Here is a 16,172-nt window from a genome sequence, read left to right on the forward strand (position 1 = left end):
TTTTTGATAATTTTTGACCTTGTGTGTTGTCTAAATTGATTGCATCGGTCCTTGTTATTAGTGACAAGAATATGTTATTACATTCTTAACAAGTGAAAATCATTGCTAATGTATTGGAATTGATTCCATTGAATTGTTTGCACATTGCCCTGCACTTGATAATTTTGCACTTGTTTGTATATAGGTGTCCATTTTTAATCGATTATGAATTATTATTCGATTATCTGTTGCATTTTTGCACATTATTTATTTACAGTGTTTTGTCTTGCTGGCTTAAGATGCTTGACCTGCATTTATTTTTAGGTTAATAATTAATTTTCCTTTGCTATTAAACCAGCGGCAGTCTATGGGCACTTGCCCATTACAGTAGTAATTTATTAGTTTTTAAAAATTGTTTCAGAATTTGCGTGATGATTAGATATATAATTATATATTTATACGCTGACATTTTTATGTAGTTACATTTCAACAATATTCCATTCTGTTCCAATGTATTAGATTGCCTTCCTTGTGATATTAGGATGCTCATTGCAGGCTTTGGCTATTCGTGCTAGTATTTTCTCCATTTCCACTACCTAGTGGGTGGTGTTTGATGCTTAACTTCACTGTATTTAAACTCTATGGTCTTTGCTCATGTCATGTGATCAAGACCGGGTTCCCCGGTCGAAACGCGTCATGCTGCTGTCATTTGAGGAATAAAAGCACTTATTTTTCGTCACGGAGTGGTCTGTTCCTATTTTATGCGATCCTCGCATGTTTCTTGGACTGTGGAAATTATTTAATTTCGGCGGACTGACTGTTTCCGCCTTCTACGGATCCTCTCTTCTGAAGCGGCTGGTTATTTACAGTCGACATTGTTTTTCGATTTATCTGTGACCCGGAAGGAGTTTCTTACAACAGCCCCCCACAGCCAGGAAAAGAAGGTATTGGCAGTTGCACCTTGGCAGCATCGGATAGTCTTAACCAGAGGATTGCGCGGTTTCGGAGGACACCTGCGACCCTTCGGATTTTGATTGAGGCGAGCCGGGTTATGCTTCTGCTACCTTGTGGATACTGGCAGATGAAGAGATTGTGACTTCGAAGATCTTGGAGCTGTTGGTATGTACAAGCCAACTCTGTTACTATTATTTTAGTGCATAACTTTTTTCCTTTTGAAATCTGCCGACATGGCGACAGCAGCGGACGTGCTCAAAGACCGCGAGCTAGTGGCAGACGCCTTGTTTTTGAATTTACCTGATGTTAATACTGTCAACAAGGGCAGCAGTGATGTGATTGACAAAAACGATGTTAAATCCAAACTTAAAAAACTTGAGAAGTTGCTCTGAACGGAGCTAACAAAGTGGTGGGAAAAGTAATCCCTAGAGAAGTAAAAGGAAGCCGGGAGGGTGCCACGGGGGTTGAGGGTTCTCATTGCTCCATCTTTTGAGAACCCCAACCCCCTTATGCTGAAGGAATGGGCATCTAATAATCTGGAAACCTCAATGAATATGTTCTGCATCCTTATTAAATATGCGGAGATAGACAGGATTGACATTGTTCGTCAAATTGATGCCTTAAATGTTGATTTAGATGCCAGTGATCAGCAGGAGTTTATAGTCAAGACAAAAGAGGAAATCAAAAAACGCCTTGACAAACATGAACAAACAATTAAAACGCGCAAAGTTTTCCAATTTGCACACGATAAAGCTGATTACGAAAATGGACGAATTTTCACTTTTTCTAAAAAGTTTGAATCTGTAAAGCGTCAGGCTATGACGAACAAAGCACCAGTCATCCAACCTCAGCAAATCAACAATCCAGAAACATCTGATACTGACCTCAGTTCATTGATAAGCAGCAATGAATCTGATGATGATATTCAAAGGGTAGATCTTCAGTCGGCACTCTGTGGCTTTACACCATCTGAAGAATTGGGGTTTATAATAGAGGACAGACGGCACACATTAAGGCCGAGAGGACCACCTCAGACGAAAGACGGCGGGTACGTAACAAAAGTCGAAAACAGAGGAAGAGGCAGAGGCGGTGCAATGAGGAAAGAGAGAGGGAGAGGGAATCTTCAGTCAAATTAGATAAGACTGCAACTACTAATGTGGCAAACACTGTTATCAATCTCACCGATTTAGATTTGAATGCTGCAGAAACCCAACTTTTGGCCTTGGGCTTATCATTTTGTCCTAAAAATGGCTTTAAATACGTGCAGTCCCGTATAGATGTGTTCAAATTTTTACGGAAACTCAAGTTAATGAAATTTTTCAAATTAAATAAAGTTAACAGTGTTGCCACTAGTATTATTTCCAATTCTCAACCAAGTAAAAATATCTGCATTTCTGATGTTTCCACCCTTAAAACATTACATCATCTATCTGATGCCAGTGATAACATTTCTCCCAATACTCAGGAAGAATTGCATCAAATGGGTATACATAGTAGTAGTGCAGCAACTAGTCCGTTCTGTCCCCGCTCCGCGTTTGTTCCCATGATGCCTTGAGATGCTATCGATGTCTTTAGCGACCGCATGTTTGAAGATTAGAAGGGATTAAACCGCTCTATTTCCCTAAATCGTAAGCGGCGTAGCTACACAGAGAACCAATATTCAAAACTTATTCGTAAAATTAATGACCATGGTAACATCATTGTTAACAAGGCAGATAAAGGTGGTAATGTGGTCTTATGGCCGCGTGATGTTTACATCACAGAAGCCGAAAGACAGCTCAATAAATCCCAATGCTATAGAAAGGCCTCCTTTAATGAGCTTAATCGAGTTAAGGATCAGGTTCATGGACAGTTATCCGAATGGAAAGGACAAGGCTTAATTAGCAAAAAGGAGTATTCTTTCTTGAAAATTGACCACCCCATTATCCCGACCCTTTATCTTCTGCCTAATGTACGTAAGTGTGTGTCTCCTATACCTGGGCACCTATCATTTCCGCTCACAATGGGTTACTTGAACCTATATCTAAATATGTCGATTTTTTTCTTCACAACTACATGGAGGCCTTCCCTACGTATATTAAAGATACTGGTCATCTTCTTACTAAATTGAATAACGTCCTCTGGAACTCTGATTATCACTTCATTGTTATGGACATCTGTTCCGTTTACACTTTCATTAACCATCAAGATGGATTACGTGCTATTCAACATTTTTTATCGGATAGAAACATTAGATATAATGAGCATAGTAAGATGTTAGTAAAAATGATTGAGATATGCCTATGTAATAACTATTTCCTCTTTAACAATGAGGTTTTCCAGCAGATGCGGGGCGTGGCTATGGGGGCTTGCTTCTCCCCCAGCTACGCGTGTTTACACGTGGGCTGGTGAGATGACCGTGTCCTCGGTCGCGTCCTTGCGAAGGCTGATTACCAAGGTAATGGCATTGTTCATATGTGGCGTTTCATAGATGATGTGTTTCTAATATGACATGGGGCTAGAGAAACCGCCGAAAAATGTGTTTCTGACATCAATACTAATGAGCTCAATTTGGAATTCACTGCTACTATAAGTAAGGAAAGAGTTGAATTCCTTGATGTTGAAATCTATGTCGTTGATAACGAAATTCGGACCAGATTACACAGGAAGTGTATAGCAGGTAATTCGATTCTACATGCTTCTAGCACCTACCCCGACACCTCATCAAAAGCATCCCCTAGGGGGAGTTTTTAAGGATTTATAGAATTTGTAGCAACAAAACTGATCTTAAGAATTGTTTAGATGAATCTTTTCATAGATTTTTAGCTCGTGGCTATAAAAGGACTGATCTACAATGTGCTATGAACAAATTGAGTATGACTTCTAAAGAATTCTCACAGGCCCCCAACACTAAGGTTGCTATTCCAGTGGATGATAGATTATCTTGTAATGAAGATATGGCCATTAGATTGATTACTACTTATAGTTGTTATGAGAAGAAAGTCAGAAATATTTTAAAGTCTAATTGGCCTATTCTTAAAACTGATATTACTCTTGCACCCTTACTCACTGATATTCCTGCCATAACCTTTAGAAGGGCTCCTTCTATGAGGGATGCCTTGGTTAAAGTGAGTCCAGAAATAACCAAATCTACTAATTGGCTTTCCAACCTGTCATGTTTTTTTAAATGTAGTTCTTGCAGGTCCTGCAAGTTCGGTGTTAATACTGCTGAATATAGTGATGCTTTCACTGAAAATGTAAACAAGATCAATGGTTTGTTCACATGCAAAACAGATCATGCTGTTTATGTGCTCCAATGTACTTGCCATCTTCGTTACATTGGGAGCACCAAGCTTCAAGTTTTTAATCGAATCTTATAACACCTTAGAGCTTTTATTAACTCCGATTCCAGTTATCCTGTGGCGCGTCACTTTAAATTGGTCCATCAGAATAATATTAAAGATCTTAGTTTTTTTGTTATTGACGCAGTCCCATCCTCTAAAAGAGGAGGAGACAGAGAGAGAAGACTTAGACAGTTGGAAAGCCACTATATTTTGCTTCTGGACACGAAGATTCCTAATGCACTGAATACTGGGGAAGACCTTTATAATTTTTTATAGGGTCTACTGTACTGTTCTTTTCTCAGCAAATGTTTCTGCACTGAAGAGCCCTTTTACTAATGAATTATTGTTGATCGCTGCTACTGTGTTTTATATTTATTGGATTTTAAATCCTTTTTCTACAAGCGTGTATTTTTATCCTAGTCTTTTTATGCCTTTTTCTTTATCGTTTTTTTAGCTGGTCTTACTGTCTGGTTTTACCGGTTTTTAATTTCAGTAGAGATGAGGTGTGGGGACTGGATGATTATTTACATGGTAGAGATCAGATTTAATATATGGTATCGGATTGCAGAATTCATCTGTTTAACAGGATTTGTTATTATTCTCTTGATCCTGCTGCTCTTTTTTGATAATATTTTTTGATAATTTTTGACCTTGTGTGTTGTCTAAATTGATTGCATCGGTCCTTGTTATTAGTGACAAGAATATGTTATTACATTCTTAACATATGAAAATCATTGCTAATGTATTGGAATTGATTCCATTGAATTGTTTGCACATTGTCCTGCACTTGATAATTTTGCACTTATTTGTTTATAGGTTTCCATTTTTAATCGATTATGAATTAATATTCGATTATCTGTTGCATTTTTGCACATTATTTATTTACAGTGTTTTGTCTTGCTGGCGTAAGATGCTTGACCTGCATTTATTTTTAGGTTAATAATTAATTTTTCTTGACTATTAAACCGGCGGCAGTCTATGGGCACTTGCCCATTACTATAGTAATTTATTACTTTTTTAAAATTGTTTCAGAATTAGCGTGATGATTAGATATATATTTATATATTTATACGCTGACATTTTTATGTAGTTACATTTTAACAATATTCAATTCTGTTCCGATGTATTAGATTGCCATCCTTGTGATATTAGGATTCTCATTCGAGGCTTTGGCTATTCGTGCTAGTATTTTCTCCATTTCCACTACCTAGTGGGTGGTGTTTTGATTGTTAACTTCACTGTATTTAAACTCTATGGTCTTTGCTCATGTCATGTGATCAAGACCGGGTTCCCCGGTCGAAACGCGTCATGCTGCTGTCATTTGATGAATAAAAGCACGTATTTTGTGTCACGGAGTGGTCTGTTTTATGAGATCCTCGCACATTTCTAGGACTGTGGAAATTATATATATATATCTGTGTATGTGTGTTTGTATATGTGTGTGTCTGTGGGTTTAATTCTATAGTAGGTTTAATCCTACAAGAGAAGGTTCAATCTATCTCAGCTCAGTCCTGTTTGTCACCCGTGGCATTATAGATTGGTTGTGTTTATTTTTGGTGTAGGGAACAATAGTTTGTTGTCATGCTTGCCTGTTAATTCAAGTCTTAACTAACAATATACTCTGTACAACAAATGCCATATGTATATGATTTTTCAATATCTTTAACATTCTTTAAAAGCAATGCTGGCATCAGAAGCAGTTATAATATATAAAATGTGCAATTGTTTGGTAAGTGCTCATTTAATGAATCATGAACAGTACCACCCCAGTAATGTCCAGATGCTCAAAAATTAGTTCTGTGCTGAGCCCTGCAAACACCTCCTAAAATGAAATGGTGGCAAAAATACAATACTTTTAATAGTTTGGTCCACATTCTGGTCCTCATGCGCGTTGATTAGCATGATGCAGTTTTCTTTATAATAAACTCATTGTGTATTCAAAAGTGCAATGTATAAGGAATACATAATCTGCATTTGACTTGTTGCACAATTTTCTAAGTATTTATTTGCAATCTTACATACATAACAGTTTGAACAGGCTACATTCAGGCTACATTCAATGCACAATCGTAGGCCAAGGCGCTATGCATTTTGAGAGAGTCTGTTGTTTTTGAAATGAGCACAATGATGACTCTTAATGGGACACTTGTATAAACACTTGGGGGCACATTTATCCAAACAATTCACACAGCACAGAAAGCCCCCTGGCGCACAATCAGGCACATGCATGAAGCTAAATTGCGCTCGCAAATTTTGCGATTCGCATAAATAAAGAATTGCTAAATTTGCGAACACCGATTTAGCGATTCCTTATTTGCGAACGACCAAATAGCGAATACCAAATTGCAAATCGCAATTAAGGATTCGCAAACACATGTATGAAAAATCGCAAATAGCGATTTTACCGAAATTCACAATTTTGCAAGTGCAATTTAAACAGGATCACAATCAGGTGGTAACCATTAGTAATAAAGCCCAACAGGTGCTAATCCTTAGAAAACTATTTAACCTCTTCAGTGCCCATGACGAGATAGTCTCGTCATGGTGCACGGTCGCGCTGTGCCCATGACGAGAGTATCTCGTCATGAACCCCACCCACTAATGTAACGCCCGGCACAGGAGGGGGAAAGGGTGTGGCACAGAAGGGGTTAAACCGACCAGGAAACATCAGAATCTTTCACAATGGCAGTACTCTACGTGATGGCAAGGAGGATGAGGCTCCATGCAGCAGCCCAGTGAAGAAGAAGACTACAGGAGCGCATTTTCAGAGTGCGCATCACATTGTTGGGACAAACACATGATGAAATATACGAGAAGTACAGGCTGAATTGTGCCATGATCCTGATCTAATTGCAGAATTGGAACCCCTAATGCAGTGCCAGACTCGTAGGACCAATGCCATCCCCACTCATGTGCAGGTCCTATATTGCCTGCACCTATTTGCATCAGGCAGTTTCCAGGGGGTAGTAGCTGTAGCTGGAGGGGTGTCACAAAGCTCCCTTTCACGTTTCTTTAAATCTTTCCTGAATGCCATGATGACAAGGATCCACAACCACATTACCTTCGCCACAACCCCAATTGAATAAGACCAAACTGGACTTCTACCAGGTAGCCCGGTTTCATAGGTTGCATAGATTGTACGCATGTTGCCATTTGTCCACCAGCAGTGGAAGAATACATTTTTAGGAACCGTAATCCTATCATTCACTCAATATGCAAGTAGTCTGTAATGTTAACTATATCATAACAGACATTGTGGCTCATTACCCTGGAAGCACACATGACTCCTATATATTTCGACACAGTGGCATACACACACGTCTGCTCAGGAGTGATTTTAGTGAAGGACATCTGCTTGGTAAACATATATAATGATTCCTCTCACACAATAGCCAAATGGAAGTGCATAACTATCACTAACCCTTTGCTCACTACCCTGTAGGTGACAGCGCATATGCCGTGCAAAACTACATATTGACACCATACCTCAACCCAGTCACCTCAAATGAGCAGAGGTATAATGCCATCGAGTGCACATTTGGGCTGAAGACAAGTCACTTTCGCTGCCGCCACAAGACTGATGAAGCGTTGCAGTACCGGCCCGAGACCCGCTGCAGAATTGTGGCTGCATGTGCCATGTTGCACAATATTGCTACCAGGAGAGGCATACCCATTGAACTGAGCGACAGTGAGCCTGAGGAGGACAACCAGCAAGGGCCACAACTATGACCAGCACATGGGGAAAGCTCAGCAGAAGGTCGAAGGAGACGTGCAGAAATTATACAACATTATTTCTGAGGTGAGTAATGATGAGACACGACACAGCATGTTTGAACTGTACTGTATTTACTTACATTAAAACATATTGTTGTTGTCAGAATTGGGAATCTCTGGTTGGCATAGGTATGCACTTGTGACAAGCAGGGACTCTTACTTCTATGTCAGAGTAAGGGGATCATCCTTTCAAATAACCCCTGCTCACCCTTTAGGTAGTGTGGCGCAAGCAGTCAAGACTATTCTCAGGGCATCATAGGTTAAGCATTTGTGAACACATACAGTAATACAATGACACACCACAAATGGACACCAGTCAAGGTTGTAGCAAAAATAGTTTACTTTATATAAGGCTTAGCACAAGACCAGAATAACGATTAGAAATGACCACAGTATTATTTCAAAGTTCAATGTTCTTGTAGAAAGGTTTAAGATACAAAAATAGGCTTCTTTCAGGCAATTACGCTTCTTTTCAGGCTCTGTACGGTTCGTACCTGGATGTGCGACTCTTTGGCATTAAAAACAAGGAAAGTACGAGTCAAACAATCGTTGCGGACTCCGGGGTCCGTAGCGTGCACGCTGCGGTGCGAACAGAACAAAGTACCTTAAGTTCGTGGGGTCCGGGACGGAGAGTGCGGGACAAGTCAATGAGTCTGGGTCGTAGCTCGGCAGCGTATTCAGATGCTGGTCGGGTCGCGGCGTCGGGACGCGGTGTTGATACGGGACCTTCAGGGATACGTGCGGATGGCCCTGATCGGCTTGCAGAGTCCGTGGCGTTCGGCGTTCGAGCCATACCTTCGGTGCGGATAGGCGGCAACACTTCTCGGCGCCGTACAGTGTACGGGGAGGATCGGTGCGATGCAGCGTCTCGGCTCTGAGCACAGCACAGTGCAGTACGTTAGCAGCGTACGGACCGTACCTGCGGGACAGCGAAGCTTGTGTTCAGCGTACAGGGTTCGGCAGCCAGGGCTGTACGACTCGAATCGGCGGGGAAGGTTAGGTGATATGCGGCCGGGAGGGATACGGTGCGTACTAACGCTTTTGGATCAGCGTAGACGCACGGTGCCAGGCGGCAAAGACACGGCTTCACAGCGGATGGAGTATGAGTCGTACTGGGGCCAAATCCAGCGGGACACAAGCAAGAATTGTCCAGGCAACTCAGTTTTGGAAGGCAGATGAGTCCAATGGTCCTGGGACTCGGTTCAGGGAGCAAGCTCTTCTTCCAAGCCCTTGGAGATTGTTGAAACAAAGTGCAAAGTCTCTTTCAGTCTTTTCCTCTCCTTTCTCAGCAAGGCACCAACTGCAGGCCAATTCCCCAGGTCAGGGAAAGTTACTCCTCCTTCAGCTTCTTCCAGGTCCTTCTAGTCAGGCAGAGTTTCTTCGTGGTTCAATCAGGATCCAGGGGCTGGGCAGGGCCCAGGGAGGCAAGCCTTCCCCTGGGCCCCAGCAGCAGCATGCCCCTGGTTGTTTCAAGTTAAGCACAAGAACAAGAACATTTTCATGGGGTCACAGCCCCTCTTTTATACACAGAATCCTTTGTCTCCAAAGGTGCAGGGAAGGGGCGAACCAGATGCAACTGGTTCCCGAGCACTTTGTTTTGCCCAGCCCCTCTCCCTATTCACAGAGCAGGCCAGGGTCATCAGCCGCACCACAGGGGGCGGAGCCAGCATTGTGTGGGGAAAGCCCAGCCCTATTCAGGTCCTAGGTGTACTCCTCCCACCCATCAACCTGCAGAGCTCTCTACCCACCACTGGGACAGACCCACCCTGACTCCTGGAGCCAGGCACACCAGCCAATCACACGTCAGACAGTCACTGCACATTTATGCCAGTGTCTAGAAGTGGCGCTTCGATACTAGCTACAGTAACGCCGCACACATCATTGCGCAGCATTCACTCTCACGAGTTTGCACATATCAAACTCGACCCTGCACTCCCCACGCATCAGGAACTAGCACGGTCACTCAGATCCCCCATTCATTCCTATGGGAGGGCAGGTCAGTCTCATTCAACCACACAGAGCGCACGCGCTTTCCACTGGGACACAGTGTGAAAGCGCCTAGAGGCCTAAAACCACTAGTACAACACAGGAAAAAGGCTAGGATACTGCAAAAAGTTCTAGGGGTGAACTTGCCAGAAGGGCCAAGTCCAACACAACCCCCTTCCAGCCAAAACGCAGGGCAGACCAATCACCACCGTAAGGGTCTTCCCTGCTTGGGGCGATAGAACACGGACGCAGGCCCGCACTGCAGGGACACTCTCTCCAGTTCTAAGCCATTCGGAATCAACGTGGTTCCATCTGAGAAAAAAAAACAACCGAAAAAAAAGCTCAGGCCCAACTAGGCTACTCCACTGGTACTACCTAGTTGTCCACGGCCAGGACCAGGCCCTAGGCCACCCAGATACCACTAGTCCTTGCCAAACCCAGAGTGGGGGGTAGTAACCCCTGGCATACAAGCCATTCTCCACTCTCCCTCTCAGTATAGTTCCCAACTACCACTGATCCTTCAACCTAGGGTCCGCACCCTCAGGCTGACCAGAGGTCACGGGCAAGAATGCCCCACCCTACCTCTACTTCTGGGGTTCTGCACCCTCCCAGGGAAGCACCCACCAGAACACAACTCTCCCACCAGTTCAGGACCTCTCTCCACCAACTGGTCTACCACCTGGGATCCACGGGGGTCAGAGGCGAGGACTCCCTCCCTCTGCACCCCCTTCCACTGTAGAGCAGGGTCTCTTCTCCCAAGATGAGCCTCCCCTGCCCTCAGGACTACAGCTGCCCTTACGTCCAGATCCGGAAACACCGACTACTGACTCCCCAACCGAGGGACGTACCCTTTGGTCAGATGCCTGGCGAACCAGGACTTAACGAGGGTGACACATAACTAATGGGTCGTGTGACAGTCTGCCTGGCGCTGATCTCACTACCTCCTGTCCATCTGACAGTGCGTGCAGACCCCCCCGGACTGAAGTGGCGACACCACGGTCACTCAGTGGCGACTCAGCCTTCCCGGCTGGTCCCTGACCTACTGGTGCCCACTGGGGAATCCCTCCCCCTCTCACCCCTCCCTCTGGACTTCCACACCCTCCCAACTGGAGCGGTACCGCCAGACACCAGGACTACTGTAGCTCTGATTACAGACACTCCACGTCCTCTAGACACTGAGAGATCCTCCTCAAATGACCTATTGGTACAGCCTAGGCCCCGACCTGATGTTCCCTCAAGAAACCATCCAGGCCCTGAGACTGGGTTTCGGGCACCTGGAGACACGCAGTCCCACCCACTCCTTCTCCGCAGAGACAGGACGTGAGCCCCTACACCGAGACCTAGCTGGGCTACTCTGAACCTCTTCCACCACGCTGGGCTGGAAGACACCTCAGCCACTCCTTTTGGAATCACTCCCCAATGCAAGTTCCCTATCCCAGAGAACTCACACCCAATCAACTAGCAAGCTCCTTATTTCAGAGAACTCACACCAAAGTATTCAGCAAGCTTCTTATTTCAGAGAACTCACACCATTCATCCACACACACACACCCCAGACTAGTAAGACAGTTTCTACCGCCCCTGATTTCTCAACCTGACCACCACGTGACACAGGTACTATTACTCCGGGAACTGGGAATGGGATGTTCACATTCATCCAGCACATTACACATTCATCCCCACCCCTTCCAAGACTGGTAAGACAGTTTCTACCGCCCCTGATTTCTCAACCTGACCACCACGTGACACAGGTACCATTACCCCGGGAACTGGGAATGGGAATACATGCACTGGACACACATCTGCTGCCACCACTGGATCCCACCCTTACTGGTGAATCCAGAAACACATTTCCGCAGAAATGACACTTAAAAACAAACTTAGAACAATAATCCCTTTCCATTTGAAGCTTTGCCATCTCCACTTCATGTGCTCTTGCAGCAATCCTGTCGGCCATCTCCTCTGGCGACAGGCCTCTGCCAGGCTCAGAAGCACCTTCTGGGGGTATCACCTCCAGCACATTCTCTGGGAACTTGGATTCGTACCAGGCCCTCAGCGCCTTTGTGTACTGCTCCTTGTTTTTCAATCCAGTTTGGTTAATTCTGTACTTGGAGAGGTATCCTTTCAAGACTTCACTTGTGCACCTCAGCAGTGCCCTCTCCTCCCAATCTATGTCATCAACCCCAGAGAATATAGAGGCCGTCCTGCCTCCATTGACTGAGCTAGGCATGGTTTCTTAAAGTGGAGATTCTTCAGCAAAAACTAAAATCAATACTGTGTGGCTGCGTTATCGGTCCGAACTCACTACGTGGTGTTCACTCAATCACTGTACATGAATCACAAATGCAAATTCACATCCTCACCACTGACCACCAATGTTAGAATTGGGAATCTCTGGTTGTCACCGGTATGCACTTGTGACAAGCAGGGACTCTTACTTCTAAGTCAGAGTAAGGGGATCACCCTTTCAAATAACCCCTGCTCACCCTTTAGGTAGTGTGGCGCAAGCAGTCAAGACTATTCTCAGGGCGTCATAGGTTAAGCATTTGTGAACACATACAGTAATACAATGACACACCACAAATGGACACCAGTCAAGGTTGTAGCAAAAGTAGTTTTCTTTATATAAGGCTTAGCACAAGACCAGAATAACGATTAGAAATGACCACAGTATTATTTCAAAGTTCAATGTTCTTGTAGAAAGGCTTAAAATACAAAAATAGGCTTCTTTCAGGCAATTACGGTTCTTTTCAGGCTCTGTACGGTTCGTACCTGGATGTGCAACTCGTTGGCATTAAAAACAAGGAAAGTACGAGTCAAACAATCGATGCGGACTCCGGGGTCCGTAGCGTGCATGCTGCGGTGCGAACAGAACAAAGTACCTTAAGTTCGTGGGGTCCGCGACGGACAGTGCGGGACAAGTCGATGAGTCTGGGTCGTAGCTCGGCAGCGTATTCAGATGCTGGTCGGGTCGTGGCGTCGGGACGTGGCGTTGGTACGGGACCTTCAGGGATACGTGCGGATGGCCCGGATCGGCTTGCAGAGTCCGTGGCGTTCGGCGTTCGAGCCGTACCTTCGGTGCGGATAGGCGGCGACACTTCTCGGCGCCGTACAGCGTACGGGGAGGATCGGTGCGATGGGGCGTCTCGGCTCTGAGCACGGCACAGTGCAGTACGTTAGCAGCATACGGACCGTACCTGCGGGACAGCGAAGCTTGTGTTCAGCGTACAGGGTTCGGCAGCCAGGGCTGTACGACTCGAATCGGCGGGGAAGGTTAGGTGCGATGCTGCCGGGAGGGATACGGCACATACTAACGCTTTTGGATCAGCGTAGACGCACATTGCCGGGCGGCAAAGACACGGCTTCGCGGCGGATGGAGTACGAGTCGTACTGGGGCCAAATCCAGTGGGACACAAGCAAGAATTGTCCAGGCAACTCAGTTTTGGAAGGCAGATGAGTCCAATGGTCCTGGGACTCAGTTCAGGGGGCAAGCTCTTCTTCCAAGCCCTTGGAGATTGTTGAAACAAAGTGCAAAGTCTCTTTCAGTCTTTTCCTCTCCTTTCTCAGCAAGGCACCAACTGAAGGCCAATCCCCCAGGTCAGGGAAAGTTACTCATCCTTCAGCTTCTTCCAGGTCCTTCTAGTCAGGCAGAGTTTCTTCATGGTTCAATCAGGATCCAGGGGCTGGGCAGGGCCCAGGGAGGCAAGCCTTCCCCTGGGCCCCAGCAGCAGCATGCCCCTGGTTGTTTCAAGTTAAGCACAAGAACACAAACATTTTCATGGGATCACAGCCCCTCTTTTATACACAGAATCCTTTGTCTCCAAAGGTGCAGGGAAGGGGCGAACCAGATGCAACTGGTCCCCGAGCACTTTGTTTTGCCCAGCCCCTCTCCCTATTCACAGAGCAGGCCAGGGTCATCAGCCGCACCACAGGTGGCGGAGCCAGCATTGTGTGGGGAAAGCCCAGTCCTATTCTCCGAACAGGCCAGGGTCATCAGTCGCAATACAGGGGGCGGAGCCAGCATTGTGTGGGGAAAACCCAGACCTATTCAGGTCCTAGGTGTACTCCTCCCACCCATCAACCTGCAGAGCTCTCCACCCACCACTGGGGCAGACCCACCCTGACTCCTGGAGCCAGGCACACCAGCCAATCACACGTCAGACAGTCACTGCACATTTATGTCAGTGTCTAGAAGTGGCGCTTCTATACTAGCTACAGTAACGCCGCACACATCATTGCGCAGCATTCACTCTCACGAGTTTGCACATATCAAACTCGACCCTGCACTCCCCACGCATCAGGAACTAGCACGGTCACTCAGATCCCCCATGCATTCCTATGGGAGGGCAGGTCAGTCTCATTCAACCACACAGACCGCACGCGCTTTCCACTGGAACACAGTGTGAAAGCGCCTAGAGGCCTAAAACCACTAGTACAACACAGGAAAAAGGCTAGGATACTGCAAAAAGTTCTAGGGGTGAACTCGTATGGTATTGTCAATGATTACCTCACCATGGTTGATTTGTTCTGCCAAAGTCAGTTTATCTCTTCCTACCAAGCACTCCCAAACACCTTTTGCCGGCATCATCTGCATCCCTTATGGAGGCTCCGGAAGCTGTTGTGCTCCGAGTGGTACGCCTCCTGCAATTAGCAATGCCTTCTTCTCTGTGTCACCTGGCCCTCCTGCCTCACCCTGCTCAGCATTTTCAATGGACTGCCTGTTGCCTTCCACCACAGTTGTTGTGAGTTCTCTCAAACAATCGCTTGTGACTGCAGTGTTGGTTGCCATTTTGCTGAGTTGTGCCTGCATGACCTCATGTGTTTTGCTTGCAGGCGCTGCACCCTCAGCATCTGGCTCTCCAGCCGACCTCAGACATTTGGACTTTGGTCGTTCTGCGATGTAATGCATGCCCTTGACCTGCACCTCCGGCTTTGGATTGTTTTGCGCCGGACCTGTGACTGGGGTGTCGTTGTGGGGGATTCCTCGAGGCTGGCTTGTCTCTGGAGTGGGTTCACACTCCTCCTCAAGTTCCATGAGCTGCAGTGGTGGAACTGGGGCCCTGCGTATAGTGGGGGCAGGGGCTATGATTTGTGGGGCCACTGGTGTTTCCACTTCTGCCTCAGCCAGAGTCTCCTGTGTGTCTCTGCATTCACTGTCCTCAGACTCACCTTCTGCTGCATCTGTGATGTTGAACAGTACAATGTTAAGTTATTGTAAGGGTAATGTCGTGTCACATTCAGCATACTTTGGGTCTCATTAAATTACTGTCACATAGTGTTCACGTGTTTTACTTTCTTATAGTATTTTTGCCTAACCTGCCTGTTACTCCCGTAATGCATTTGGGTGGTGCAGGAAAATGTGGACTGGAGTTAGTATCTGTACACTAGAGCTGAACTGAGGTGATGTTAACATTTTGATATGTCTCTTGTAATGGACACTTGCATGCATCTTACCTTGTGAAGTACTGGCAGCTCCGGAAGTATCCAACTGGGTCACTCCCACCACAGCTTCAGGCTGGAGTGTGGACTCAACTAGGTCCTCCAGGGGAGTATTTCCAGTAAGTGTTGCTGGTCGCCCCCAGTCTTCTTAACCTCCTTCAGCCTGTCTGCAATCCTCTCCTTAGCAAGGCCGTGCAGGTCGTACCACTTTTTTTTCAGGTCGTCTATTGTGTGGTGGGTGACCCCCAGTGCATTCACTTTATTCTGGATCTTGAGCCTGATTTTCCTCTTCTCTGCCTCCGGTACCTTGAGAGACAGTTTCCAAAGAGCATATCGAGGCTCACAACCTCCTCTATGAATTTTTCAATTTCTTTCTCACTGAATTTCAGTTTGCGTTTTCTGGTTGATGCACTCTCCCCTGGTGTTGGCGAATCCATTAATTGGCACTGGAAAGGTCTGCAAGCCAAGAAGTTTGTTGTCCTGCTCTGCTCCTGCACTCAGCCTCCTCTTTTCACTGTCTCTGGGCACTGAATGAAGCATGGGCTGGATGACTTCCTGGTTGTGATGTCATTAGCATGCATCAAATGCAACAAGCTATTTGCGATTTCGCTAATAGCAAAATCACTATTAGCTTGCACGCAAATAGGTATTTCTGTATTTGCAATTTTGCCCGTCGCTATTGTTTAATCGCTATTTGTGATTGCGATTTTTAGCGAT

At 45.7% G+C, this 16,172-nt stretch overlaps 1 long non-coding RNA gene across 4 annotated transcripts in view; it reads left to right on the forward strand.

Annotated features, from left to right (window-relative positions):
* The first annotated feature begins 648 nt into the window (after positions 1 to 648).
* LOC146821136 (uncharacterized) overlaps positions 649 to 16,172 on the forward strand; it is a 222,734-nt gene continuing 207,210 nt past the window's right edge. For all 4 annotated transcript variants that reach the window (XR_014963119.1, XR_014963120.1, XR_014963122.1 and 1 more), the window contains exons 1-2: positions 649 to 1,098; positions 7,699 to 8,055. This is a non-coding gene — a long non-coding RNA (uncharacterized LOC146821136). The remainder of the gene's footprint in view (positions 1,099 to 7,698; positions 8,056 to 16,172) is intronic.

Source organism: Triturus cristatus, chromosome 6 (genome assembly GCF_964204655.1).
Source record: "Triturus cristatus chromosome 6, aTriCri1.1, whole genome shotgun sequence".
NCBI classification, from domain to species: Eukaryota; Metazoa; Chordata; class Amphibia; order Caudata; family Salamandridae; genus Triturus; species Triturus cristatus.